This window comes from Pinus tabuliformis, chromosome 3_2 (assembly GCF_031772625.1).
Source record: "Pinus tabuliformis cultivar Carrire ecotype Pingquan chromosome 3_2, CPIR1, whole genome shotgun sequence".
Lineage (NCBI taxonomy): Eukaryota > Viridiplantae > Streptophyta > Pinopsida > Pinales > Pinaceae > Pinus > Pinus tabuliformis.
Genome location: NC_142302.1, coordinates 916,308,571 through 916,322,909, shown reverse-complemented (window position 1 = coordinate 916,322,909; position 14,339 = coordinate 916,308,571). Strand labels below are relative to the sequence as shown.

Sequence of the window (14,339 nt, the reverse complement as noted above, 5' to 3'; positions counted from 1 at the left end):
TTATTAGTAACTCGTGATTAACTTCCATATAAGTAGAAACATCTTTGAACAAAACACTAATCATTATTATAAAGTTTCTTCAAATCTTAAATCTTATATTTTAGATTCAATAAAGTCTATCCTTAAAGTAAATATGATCACGGTAAAATTTCCTCCAAATATTAAGTTTATTGTATCCTAGCATTTAAAAAAAAAAGAAAACTTTATTTAATCCTATCAAAACGTTATTCAAAATCTATCAATATTAAAGCAACATTGTAATCAAAATTCTTCACCTAGTACATTTCCTCTTAACTAGGAATGAGAGTTCCTAAAAGAATAATATCATAAAAACAAAGCCACTTTGACAGAAAATAATCACCGAGGGTTACACATTTAAAATTTGTTAGAAACATTAACTAATCCATCATATGGCTTGGGAGTATATCTATTAAGACTAAGACCTCTAGTCAAAGCGCCACCAAATATAGACTCTTCCTAGAATTTCAATATATCCTCTTTGGTAGAATACAAAATTTTTATAAGATGACATGAAGCAACGTAATGGCTATACAATTCAAAGTAATTTATGATTTGGCTTTAGAACAAATTTATAAAATCTATATTGCCAAATATAGCCTCTTCATAAAATTCTACCAAACCATTTATAATTAGAACAAAATTAGTTCGATAAACCCCTAAGGAATACCATCGACACCAGGAAATTGCCTTTCTTTGAAACCAAAATTTCCCTGCTAACCTGCTCCCTCTTCCAAAGAAAGAGAGTCAAACAAGGTCTTCAAATCAAAAGGCTATCATTTGGAAGAAAGCGACTCTAGAAGTTAGACAAATGTTGCCACTTTTTTGGTTTTTTTACAGAATCAGGAAATACTAATATTATAACATTGTTAATTAAATTGTGTTTTCAAATTTCGAAATGAATAGATTCAACAACTTGCAACTATAATTTTCCCAATTTCTAACTAAATTTCAAATAAAATCAAGTGAAAATTCAGCCTAAGAAAAGGGGAAAAAATTACCTCTTTAGACTACAATCTATTTTATCTTGAGAGTTAGTGAATAATTCATCGTCTCAAAAGATTTCATAAACCCCCTTTAGTGCTCATCCTTATGCACTAAGCCAAACTCTTACTCTGCACCCATTTCAAATATCCAGGTGATGTGTCCTTAAATTGGCTTTAGCTCCATAGTGGTGGTTGTCCTCGAATTCCAATTATCAGGGTTATTTTGCAAAGAACTATACACCATATAAAACGAATTATTTTCGCTCTATGCGTTATGCATAGGGCAATGATTATTTCTCAGAAATGTCCAGTAAAAGTTCTGGTATCATTATGAAAAAGTTCATATTAGGTGTCTCCGTCAATTAAAATAAATTTATAACTGATTTATGTCTCTATTCAGGTTCTTGTTAAAGAAATCAAGTTTACATAATAGTGATCTATAATAATTAGTATGTTTGGGAGCATCTTGAAGTACCATTTTATCCTTTTTCTGTAATCTATGAAAAAATATTTTACTTTTAATTTCCTCTGGATTTTTTTAAGTGGAAAAATAGTGCTAATAAAGCTTTCGCCTAAAATTAACTTGTTCATCAATGGACACCTCAGAACTCTCGCTGACATGCTTATGATTGTAATTGTGCTTTTGCAACTTTTGCAAAATATACGCCCCCTACTCACCACTTCTAAGTGGAAGGTCACGGAATTGAATGGTGCTAAAGGTAAATAAGAATGGTCAGCTCAGAACTCTCACTGACATGCTTATGATTGTAATTGTGCTTTCACAACTTTTGCAGAATATACACCCCCTATTCACCACTTCTAAGCAGAAGGTCACTAAATTGAATGGTGCTAAAGGTAAATAAGAGGAAGCCAGTTCAAAAAACATTTGTTTGAAATATTTTCCACCATTAAAGGATGGTGTAAACAATCAGCCCATAAGAATATTCAGCCTTATTTCTGTGAATAATGCATTAGCATTGCCTCAAACTCATGAAGAAAATTCACAACATAACAACTTTAAGTTAATCTTAGTTTTAAGGTTCTCACCTCTAGTGGATGGCAAATTTGTTAGAACCATTTACTTTGAGAGTTTAGAATTCTATCATATCTTAAGAGCTTGGAACAATTAGATGAATCCTATAGAAAATGAGGCTTCCAAACACATTATGTCAACACTAAAAGGGGGTGGGGTTTGACTGCAATCAAGTGGCCAAGCTAATACAAGAATTGTAGTTATAGCTGGACTTGAGATCTTTCTTCCCACGGTCTTTGAAGAAGATTACCAGATCAACCGCCATCTAAATCATTCTAATCCTGCCACAAATATGTTGCCAACGAAATGACATAAGCTCATTCTTGCACTACTCAGTATATTTGAAATAACATGTAGCTGTCATTTTTATCAACTCGACTCTGAGTTTCAAGAACAAACACTTCGATGTAATTTTGCCACAGAAAATGTCTTCACAACCCATAGGAATGTTGTAGCTGCATAGGCAGCATTTCCTGCTCACAACCTAACAGCGCCACCGCTGCCACAACTTGTTGTTAGGGTTATTCACAGATGTATCTCCTGTCCAGTCCGTCACAGAAAGTTGAATAACCTACTACACTGAGGCAATATTCTTGACTTTTCTTCGTTAAATGAAATAGTTGACTGGTTGAAATAGCTGCCACAGTTAGACATATATTCGATCTGTTATAACCGATGTTTTAGATGAGAGCAGCGAACGATCAATCAAGTCAAGTCAAACATACTGCGGTATGAGTGATATTATGATTTCGAATGAGTGAGTGATAGATACATATATTTATTTATACATTTATTTTTTATTTGTTGAAGTTTAGATTTAAAAAAAATTTCCACGCTATGTAGTGGTGGATGCATAATAGGGTACTTGACATTTGAAAGATTTTCACACACTTGTAAGCTATAACATGTACCCATCTAATGTTTATATATCTCCTTTATTCTCAATGCAATAATAATTATTTTTATTATTAATAAAAATAATTAATATATAAATTTTTTACATATAAATATATTAAAATTAGATTAGAATTCTTTAATTATAAAAAAATTAGTTATAATTAAATTACTCATTAATATCATATAACCCAAAAATCATTTAGATCACAACCAAAAAAATCATAAAATTATAAAAAGTTTAGTTAAAAAAATAGTTAATCAATATCACATAATCCAAAATGATCTTAAAACATTTTGCATCAATCTCACATAATCCAAAAACATAAAACATTTCATAATCCAAAAACATAAAACATTTCACATTACATTTGATTATATAATTCTTTTAATTAATAAATATAATTAAAACAAAACAAAAATGATCTTGAAATAAATCTCAAATGAACTTCATTTGTATAGATAACGTAATTAAAAAAACAAAATCTAAAATAAATTATTGAAATCAAATCTCTACCATCACATAAATTTATAATTAAATTAAACATGCCGAGATTCTAAATTCCAAGCCTCCTCGTTCAATCAATATATCTTAATTCCATTGAACGTCTGCGTCACTCTGTGAAAGCTCAGACTGAAACAACTCAGGAGGTGATGTATGCACATCTTCATATGGAAGGAAGGTGTTCAGACTCAAAGTCACATCACAGCAGGAAGGACCATATGAGTTCAATTAGACACTCTTTGATGTAGTCCTTGATTTTTGTTTTAGAGATGCCGAAATCGTCTCCTTCCTTGAATATCACCATCGTCACTCGAGTCTCTTCCATTAGCATCTTCTTGCACTCGAATGGGATGTCGACATCCGATGTGTCGTCGGGCTTCAGAAACTCCCACGTCAGCTCCTCCACTGCTGGCTCCAGAAGGCTGTACATGTAATTCACAGCCACTTCCTCTGTACTTCCAGGATGTTCTTTCATATAACATTCAATACTGGACGCCAATTCTCCACGAGCCTTCTCAGCCTTATATGTATGTATGTCGTCGGCCAGGCGAGTAATGATGCAGTTGAGCTCTGTGAGAACACACCTTCCTGGGTAATCTAATTGCTCCAATGCCTCTTGCGAAAGGATTTGCCCTTCCATCAATAACACTCCACTCACCAGAAGTATACGTTGGCCGATGGAAATGATCCCGTTCTTTATGTATTCCTCCAAGCTTGGCACGTACTCAGATGCTAACCATTCAGCTTCTTCTTAATACCCCATAAGATATTCCTCCCACTGATGAATTCAAGATTAAGATTATAAAATAATTACAATATTGATGTCTGCACAGTAAGTCAGTTAAAAACAATTTACAAATTCATCCGTATTACTTACTCCTTTTCTGAAAAAGCTAAGCAATTCGCGCCCCTGTAACTTCTCTGCCTCCCGAACCACTTCGTGAACAATTTCGTAAAAGATTTTGTAGGAGAGTTTCATATAGTCTGGAAGGCTTTCTGTCAACTAGAGGTCCCATCTGAAGAGCCAACATAAGATAATTAGGATGATACACAATGTCAATGTAGATGAAGATGGTTGAAATAACATCCTACCTTCTGACAGCCTCAGTGAATAGCTTCAATTCATCAAGGGTTCCATATGTATCATACATATCATCCAGAACAGTATTCAAGCATGCTACTTTTGAAAAGAGGAATCTGCATTTGGCATATTGGGGCTCATACGTGCCCGCCGCTACTATGAAGAAGCATTCCACGGGCCTCACTCGACCGAAGGGTAATAAAGGGAACTCCGAATGTTTAAACCAGCTGTGGAGCAGAATCAATCAAAGAAGGAATTAGAACAAGTTTCATCATTCAAAGAAAGAATTATAAGAAATTTGAAACTGAGTAAGTAATTTCTGAGTAATTAAAATAGAGTGGATATATACTACATTCTGGAATAATAGCATAAATCATTAGGTTGGTTTATTACGTAGTGACATGCTTCATCTCTTTTTGATTAATTGCTTGGATAATGTTGAAGTCCAGTTTAGCCAATTCTAAAATCTTTTGGTTGTTTACTTTGGGCAGCCTGAAATTGGATAAAAATGGAGCACCTAGTCAGTCTTATTATTATTATCAGCCAGGCACTAAAGGAAAGAACCTGCAAATTATGCTAAATTTGGGAAAAAGGATGAAGTGAAATTGAATCTGGGGTCTCACTTACTTATAAACACTTTTGGCTAAGCGTGCATAATCTGAACTATACCCTTGACAATATCTCTTTGCTTCTACTCTGGAAACACTGGCATGCCAAGAATTCTCCAACTCGTATTGAATCTGGCAATGGTAAACAAAATATTAGAAACTCATTCAATCGCTTCCGTGGAGAAAAACAAATAAGCGAGTCGACATGTCTGGACATTAGGTTACCTCTTGGCTTACGTTTTGCTTCTTGTTCCATGCAGTGAAAATCTCACTTTTCTCAAGAGCTTCTCTTAAATATTTTGTGGCAAAGTCTCTAGCTTCATCCAAAATAGTTTCTCCAGGGAATGCGAGTTGGGAAGCTCTATACAGGCTCAACATGCTTGCTACATTTTTGTTAAATTGACTGGTTGAGCAAAAGAAATGCCTATCGGCATCTTTGAAGTTGTCGAAAACAACTGTTAATACGACGTGCAAAGGTTAGAAGAGAGAACAGAAGATGATGTTGATTTAAAGGTTAAGTCAGATTTTCCTAAATCTCTGGAGCACTGAATTCTCTATTGCCAATTTAGGGAATGTTCTGTATGGATAGGAGGAGCATTTTTATGTTATTGTAGATTTCTCTTAATCGTCAGATTCCAAGATATTTTTGGAACCTGGAATAAATACAAGTTTAGCATGAACAGAAATAATTCTAAAATCTGCCATGGATATAAGTTTAGCATGAACAGGAATAATTATGGAATTGTATAGACAGGAATGAGGTCAATTTTTGACATCATTCCTGTCCCTGCCATTCCAGAATCTTTCAGAAAAATATACATACTATACCCCTGGGGATTTGAACTTCTACCCTTTTGTAAAGAAACACAATCCATAGTACCCACCTGGAGTTACACTGTACCGATGCAGCAGAAGAAGTCGAAATCCCAAAGCAGTGATCTCAAGATCTGCAACGGGCTTCAGACTTTCGTTCCAATGCCTGTATGCAGGACATGTCATAAATGTTACGTTGAAGGATTTTTCAGAGAAAATGGGGAAGGGAAGGATAGTGAAATTAAATATTTTATGATCCCTGTAAAACACAATCGAGAATTTCCTTGATTTCCTTTTCAAAGTGTCTATCGATTCCAAGGCGTACAATATTATCCACCATTAAGAGGCCTTCCAGCAGATCCACAGGATACAGGAAGGGAACTGCAGTATGCGTAGTTAATTAAATTTATTGAATTTTAAAAAGTAAAGCAAGGATAGGGCCAAGATGCAAACAACATGAAACCTCCATACATACCAAAACTGCCCAACTTAGTGAGCACGCTGTTCAGTAATTCAAGGCATTGATGTCTCCAATGTGCATGAGCACGCTGTTCAGTAATTCAAGGCATTGATGTCTCCAATGTGCATGAAGACGCAGGCAGTAGAAGCAGGTGAGCCTGAGAAAGACCCATCTTGGCTTTGAACATCAACTATTGTTTCCCAGTCGACCATATCTTGTATGCCCTCCAAAGATGACAACAATGTTCCGCCATGAATTTCGTCCTTGGAGAGGCTGCAACATTCATTTATTAGAATTTGCATAACATTAAGTAATATGGTCTAATTCGGTTGTTGAATTGACAATATGTTAATTTGAATTCACATACTTGGCTGGTTTCTCCTGCCCTTTCATCTGGAGCATACGCACATAAGGCAAGTCGTAGGGAAGTCCGAGGTGCAGAGATTGGGCTTCTCTTATCAAGGAAGGAAAGATGATCTCAAAGTCTGTTACACAGCTATCCTGATCGTTTTCATCCTTTATTGCTTCCAGATTGCTTTTTATGAATTCAATGCCTGTATATACAGATCAATGGCAATTGTCATTACAATTAATGACAATTACATGATCACGAGGTTACTGCAAGTTTTATATCCACAAAAATGGCTTTAGAGAAATATATCCACAACAATTGCTCAAAAATTGTTCTGTTGATGCAAGGAAATGAAATTTGAAGGATCAAAATTTTAGTAAATATTTTTTTAAAGAAAAAACATGAAAATTTAACCAGATTACTAATATTAACCCTACATGATGACAATGATAAAAAATAAAAAAAACAACTCTCAAATCCCAATTTTAATTCTTGCCCTGCTCGACTCACACATCCCAACTTTCCATTTAAGGAGAATTAAAAAGACAACTCTCAAATCCCAATTTCAGTTCTTACCATGCTCTACTTGCACATGCCCAACTTTCCATTTAAGGAGCGCAAGAACACATGAAAGAGTGGCAAGCAGGCGGTCGAACAGGAGGAAGTGCGACTCAGTTCCTCATGAACCATCTTTAAACTTGTTTTTCAAAATCCAATCAACTGTTTGGGGAAATTGCGGTCGAGAAGAACCATCAATGGCAGGCACCCTAGCTACCCATGCTATGTCATAAGCAGATGGGGTGATCACTAAAGCATCTCCTTCACCTGTAAGCATCAGCTTAATCTCACTAATAAGTGTCTCCGCGCGTTCTGCATAGCAAGAATCCTGTTCAATTAACACAGTTAGTGATCATTATCAAAAGTGATATAAATACTTGATCTGATCAGAAGAAAGAATAGATTTACTCACAGTGTAAGGGGATTGAAGAGATTGCACAAAATCGTAATCCCAGACATTTGGATGAGGATTGGACGTCCTCCTGATCACGCTGCTGCTGCTGCTACCTGTCGACAGAGTAGAAGAAGCAACAGAAACGCTAGCCATTACAGCAAATATTAGCTATATGCACTGGAATGGAATTTGGCAAACAAATTTTGCTTGCTTGATTGGCTTGCTTCGTAGACAACTGAGTCACCTGCTGGTATTATGTAGGTATATATAGTGGCCTACGTCGATGGAAGGAAGCTCAGCCAGGGAATGTGATGAGTTGAGTTGAGTGACTTCCAAATTGTGCATATGCTAAATAAATTGTTGCATGTGAGTCAAATTATTTTGCCCCGCACACCAGGCAGGCAGCGAAAAGTACGCAAAAATACTTGCACTACTCATTTCAGCTTGCCATGGACGCTTTCGCGACAATTCCTGGACTTTGTAAGGATGCTTTCTTGGGAAGCCAAAACCGTGCAAATCCGTGCAAATGGTTTACGTGATGAATGGCTTCGGCCCATCTCAACACCATACTGTGTTTTTCTGAGGAAATCATTGAAATAATGAGTGCTAAAACCTCAACCATAACAGCGAGTGCCATAACTGCTCTCCAGGAAACATCATCCTCGCAGAGAATCAATGCAGATATAATCTGGCTTTGCAGAGAAGGGCGAATGAAGGAGGCAATAGGAATCCTGAATTTTCCAGACCACCGAGGCATTCAACTAGAACCTCTTACCTATAATTCTTTATTACAGCTATGTACTGGAAACAAGGCTTTCTGAGAGGGAAAACGAGTCTACACCCACATGCTTTCGAGCGTCTTTGAGCCTAATATTTTCTTTAGTACGAAACTCGTGAACCTATATGCCATGTGCGACAGTCTGCCCGATGAACGCTTACTGTTTGACAAAATTCCAACGAGAAATCTCTTTTATTGGAATGCAATGCTGAGAGGATATATGAGAAATGGAATGTTTCAAGAAACCCTAGGACTTTACTATCAAATTCGATGGGAAGGTGTGCGGTTAACTGGTACAATTTCCATAGAGTCACCTCATTCCCAAACTCTAACAAGAATATACAACCCACATTCAATTGTTAGGGTTTTCGTGGTAAATTTTGATTGATTTGCTCATTCAAGGGTTCCAATAGTTTTCTTTGGGTATTTGTTTTAGATAAGTAAATTTTCATTTTGGGCCATGGAATTGCCGAGAGTTCAGTACTAATTCTGAGAAAAGACCGCATTAACGAAGAGGGTTGGTATACTTACAAGCACTCAAGGTTTTTGCAAGGTATCGCAAGAGAGGCTCGTGAAACTTCATTCTGGTTAGTATCTGTTGCTCCTAATTATTATCAACCATTTCCCTATTGTAGTTCAATGAATTATCTCTGCCCTTAGATGCCAGAGAGAGAAGGACGCGTGGATGTTGAAACTGAATAGAAAAACTACACTAATAAAACCGCATAATTTGCAGACTAACAAAATACCGCATAATTTTCAAACTAACAAAATAATTCGATGGAAGACAATAGTTCAATCGTCTAACACGCGATCTGATAGTGCAGAAAGGTACACTTGGCACATAAGAAAGTTCTTTTCCTAGAGAAATGCCTTATAGTGTAAATATTATATTAGAGATATTTGTAATCACAACATGTGAATATAAGTAGTTAATAGGATATATAAGTAGTTAATAGGATGAGGTAGGAAAGAATCCAAGAATGGAAAAATGTAGGAAGTAAATTGCGTGAAGCAGTGCATGTGTAGAAGAAGTGCTCAATGGAATGAAGGTTGACGCATGAAGTGTGTGGAGGTGAGAATGGATGCTGACACATGGAATTATGGATGCGGGGAAGGGGAATTATTGTGTCGCAAAAGTATGTGTAGAGTTAAAAACTATGCAAGGCATCTGGGGAGCTAAAGACTATGTGGAAGCAAACTATGTGCGAAGGTAAAAGGGTAAGCACCACTTGACTCATCCCACAATATTGCAGAAGCATGAAGAAGTTATAATATTTTTTTTTTGTTTTACTTGATTTTCTCTTACACCTAATATATTTGAAAATGATAACACATATTATGAACTCTATGCTTGCAAAACAAACATGAAGCCAAAATTATTAAAATCACATTAATTATTGAATTGGAAGAATTTTTAAAATTTGTTATATTTCACCCCTAAATATTTCTAATGGTATTTATATAAAAACTATGCGTAAAGTCAACAATGAGAGTCTCCCTCAATTGCTAATGTCTATAAGAATATGTTATAAGTCTCACTTCTTGAAAAATCTTACTAACTCTAAACTTCATGAAAGTAAGGGATGTGCAGATTAAGGAATATGCAAAGTTAAATACTAGGTATCTTGGTTCCACTTTTCCTCTTTTTACCTCATTTGCATATGTTTAAACAATTTTTTTCTTCAAAAGAGACACATTAAAACACACAATAATTCACTATTTTATTTCTTATTTTTAGTAATTAGCAAGTTAAAATATTCAAATTGTGGATTTTGTCAAATATTTTAGAAATAAATGCATTTTCGTAATTCTTTATTGGTAGAACTAGTCATAGACATTTTCAAGAAAAACCCAAGATGCATTGCAATACCCATATTCATGGAATAGTTTTGTTCCCCTCAGACACCAAAAAGGAAAATAAAAAACCTTTTATCAACACTCCCGTTAACATGGATACCAACAAACTAAATAATGCACCGTTAACATGCGTGCCAACAAACTAAATAATGCATCAATAGGGATTTGACTTGAAATTCTATACATTACATGGGATTGAACTCGATATCGCACTCTTTAAGGATCAAATTTCCTGTGTTTAGAAGGTATATCACTATGTTGTTTCTTTAGGAAAGGGATCATAACTCCTTTCTTTATATTTTAGTTTGTACAAATAACAATACAAAATAGAAGAAATTGACCAGTGTATACAAGCAAATTTTAACTAAGCCCCGTACAATTTTATTTTCCTTAATATATCACTGTGTTTGATCTAAGTTTTAAATTATAGTAGTTTTGTTTACATATGCCAAGTTTGGAGAGACCCCGTGATTTCAACATATGCATTGTTATCTTTATGTGAGTTCTTACGTATAGATTTCTCTATTTCCATTGTATATATTTTTGCTTTATAAATATTTTAAATTATTTTTAGCTCCTTATTAGATGTTAGTTATTTATGTCTTCATTGAAATTTTATATCTTTCGATTAGTCATATATTCGTTTTATCTCAAGCTTGAATCTTCCTTCTACTAACAATTTGAAGTGGCCACTTGAGTACTATTACTAATGTTATCCAATCATAGTGTTGTGATAATGTGTTGTGCCATGCCTTTGTACTTCTAGAACCATAGTGGATGCTAGCTAGAAGATTCAATTTTGATTGCACGTTTTCCATTTTTCTTAGTTAAATAGTCTACGAATGTTCATTAAATCTCCTTTTAGTCATTAACTATAGATTAAACACAATACTTTTGCATCAACCATTTACCCATAAAAGTAATGAAATATTGTAACCTCTACCAATGAAGTTGTATAGACTCATTTTTTATTATTAAGCCTTATTTATTTTAAATTTTTTAATTTCTAAATTAGAATTTATGTTTGTAGAAAATTCATAGTTACATTGCAGTAGTCTAATTTTTAGGAATATATTTTGCATTTATTTTCATTATAGTATTTGATTTAAAATTCATTTTCAACTCTAGCATATTTAAATATTGGTACCAATATTTAAGTGACACCTTAGGCAAAAATCTAAACTAAATATTCACATATGGTGATTGTACTTCACCATCTTACTAACCTGGTTGTTAAATTAGTATCTCAACTTATGCAAATAGGATTGCTAACACTACATCAACATCATTAACCTCAAACCACCACATCATGGTTCATATCATCTAGCATGTAATACTTTAGGTTTATTTCAACCTTTCTACGATTTTTCCTACCCTACTAGCATATAGATCTACATTTTTCATAGAAACATATTTCAATTCAAGTATGGAATTCTCTAAATTCTACAAAAATGATCTCCATATATCTCGATTATGTCAACAAATATGAATAATCCAAGTAACTAGTGGAAATTAATTACTTCCAAGAGTTTAGATACTTAGGTTATTTATATTCAATCATATGTTGCAGAAATATGTGTTAACTGACAAAAAGATGTTATTTGTTGTATTTTGATTATAACCCGCATCCTCCCACATTTACCCACTCTAACTAGTTTGCGCAGGTAAACATGACCTGAGGGACACTATTGTTATCACCTGGATTAAACCTCAGGCTGAAGGAAGGCAATGCCAGGGTAACCACAAACAACGCTTAGCCAAGTAGCTAGCCCTACTAGGCCGGGAGAGGGATCTCTCCATAAAGATCTTAGCCAAGATGATTGGATCAGGAAAAGGATTTTAGGCTAGGTATAGTAGCACGAAGTTTTGATTGGATTTTGAAAGAGGTTTTGCTAATTTAGGAGGAGCTGGAAAGTTTAGGTCCAGGGAATTACGTCAAAATTGCAGGGTGTTCAATAGGGCAAGGTAGACATAAAGTTTAGCACTCTAGGGCTTGATGGGGTGAGATGTTTAAGACTGGTGAGAAGCTAAGAAGAGCATGTGAAAACCATGGATCCTTCCTAGACTGCAGAAAACATGAAATGGTGAATGTTTTCCCAAAGTAGAGCACTGATGTAATGAATTCTTCCTATTAACTTGAAAGCATTCACTTAGAAGCATTGAAATGATTAATGAAAGTATAAAAAACACATTAACATATGATCACAAAAGAATAAATTATACTAAAACTCCATACCACATGGATCCCATTAAAAATAGTTGCAATTGTTATTAATCTCCTACTAAACTGCTACGAAATGGTGTACAATCAAGGTCTGAGCATCCAGTTGAGTCCAACCCTCTACAATGAGAAAGAAGAAGATGATATAGGCATTGTTTCAACCTCCTCCCATCCTCAGGGGTCGAATCCCTAAGATGAGGAGCTAATCTAACCAACACTGAACAAGAAACAGGAATATAGACATCTCAACAATTGGCCCCTAAAAGTGAAAAACTGATGCATTTGAGCTCAAATTGAATTCTAATGTAATGAATCTACTCTCTATTACTATTTATTTATCATATCTACATGCCACGTCATCATTTACAATGGTAAAACATCCTCCATGAGGTAAAATCCATGAACACAGTCAAAAAAATGGAAAAATAGCCATCGTGTGCAAAACTTGCCCTATGCGCAGCGCCATTGGCCCAACGCATAGCACCACTTTCAGGTCTATTTTGGAGGCCTTCCCGGCATCTAAATTGAGCCCAATATAGCTCATTGGAAATTTATTCAAGTCTACTTTCCAAAACACCTGGAATTTCTGCATTTGAAGCTCATTTGACCCCTAAAATCTTGATTCTCCCAAGACTACTTCTGTGTGTCCAAAAAGTGGCAGAATGGTCATTTTTAGCGTGTTTTTTGACCTTTTGGTGGACCTGTTCTACCCCAAAAACCTAGAAAATCCATAGGGTGCATGCCCTCATTGCTTTGAATCCAAAAATTCAAACCATTTATCCATTGGGTTCCCCTAGGAAAAGCGAAGTGCCAATGGTGCTACGCATTTAGGCAGCTTTCCTATGTGTAGAATTTCAAAATTTGCAAATGACAAAAATTCCTCCAAACTTGCCTAAAATTGGTGAGCAGCACCACCATCAAGCATCTTGATGAGTCATGGAAGCTTCAGCAAGCAACCTAAGCCTATCATCCTCCTTTTTGCCTTTCAGAGCCCGCATTAGCCTAGCTTTCATCTTTTTGACCCTCATGTTGCAAATCTTGTTTCGGGTCCTGTAATGGTAGGCCATGTGCCTGATCATCTGATTGTCTCTATTGGCCTTCTACAATAGCTTCTCAAGGTGAAAATTGACCCTCTCAAGCCAAGTCTCTCTATCATCTTCAATCTCCTTCTCAATAGGAGTCAAAGTGACTTGTGCCTCTTTGTCACTTTGTTGTTTTGCCTTGAGAAGTTCTAGCTCCATGAGGACTTGCTTGTCACTCAATTGCTTGTTTTCTTGTTCCAAATATGTGATGACATACTTGGCTCTCTCCAAATTGTCCATCAATGCTTGGACTTGAGCCTCCTTTTCCTGTATGATGATGTCCTTTATTGTTTCTTCATCCTGAGCCTCTAATTCAATTGTTTCCATGACATGATCAGTATAATGCTGCTCCGGCTCATCATGCTCTGCCAAATCAAAGTCTCTTTCTTCCTCCTCATCATCAAAAATTTCCTTTGGAATCTTTTCTTTTCCTTTGTGTAGTTGCTTCACCTGTACCTGTTGTGTTGATGAAGAAATGAAATCCCCTTCTACATCCTGTGGAGCAAGCATTTTCCTATGGGTTGATGAAGAAGGCAAGGTCCCTTCCACATTCCATGGAGAAAACACTTGCCTATCGGCTGCAAATAATCTCCTTGTGCCCCTCTGATATGTCATGAAGGTCTCGGGCACCTTAGTAGCTCTAGTCTGTTAGGCTTCCTCATCCGTTTTCACTTGAGCACTGCTAGAAGGTCCCCC

The 14,339-nt window shown here is 35.6% G+C and overlaps 1 pseudogene across 1 annotated transcript; it reads right to left on the bottom strand.

Moving 5' to 3' along the window:
* Positions 1-3,458: 3,458 nt before the first annotated feature.
* On the bottom strand, positions 3,459-9,298 carry LOC149183611 (alpha-bisabolene synthase-like; annotated as a pseudogene). Its single transcript, XR_016257195.1, has 13 exons — positions 7,721-9,298; positions 7,327-7,636; positions 6,766-6,952; positions 6,506-6,671; positions 6,414-6,459; positions 6,205-6,319; positions 6,010-6,110; positions 5,351-5,580; positions 5,145-5,257; positions 4,911-5,009; positions 4,529-4,744; positions 4,314-4,452; positions 3,459-4,214 (listed from the first exon to the last, which is right to left on the bottom strand). The product of XR_016257195.1 is annotated as an alpha-bisabolene synthase-like (transcript).
* Between the last annotated feature and the right edge of the window lie 5,041 nt (positions 9,299-14,339).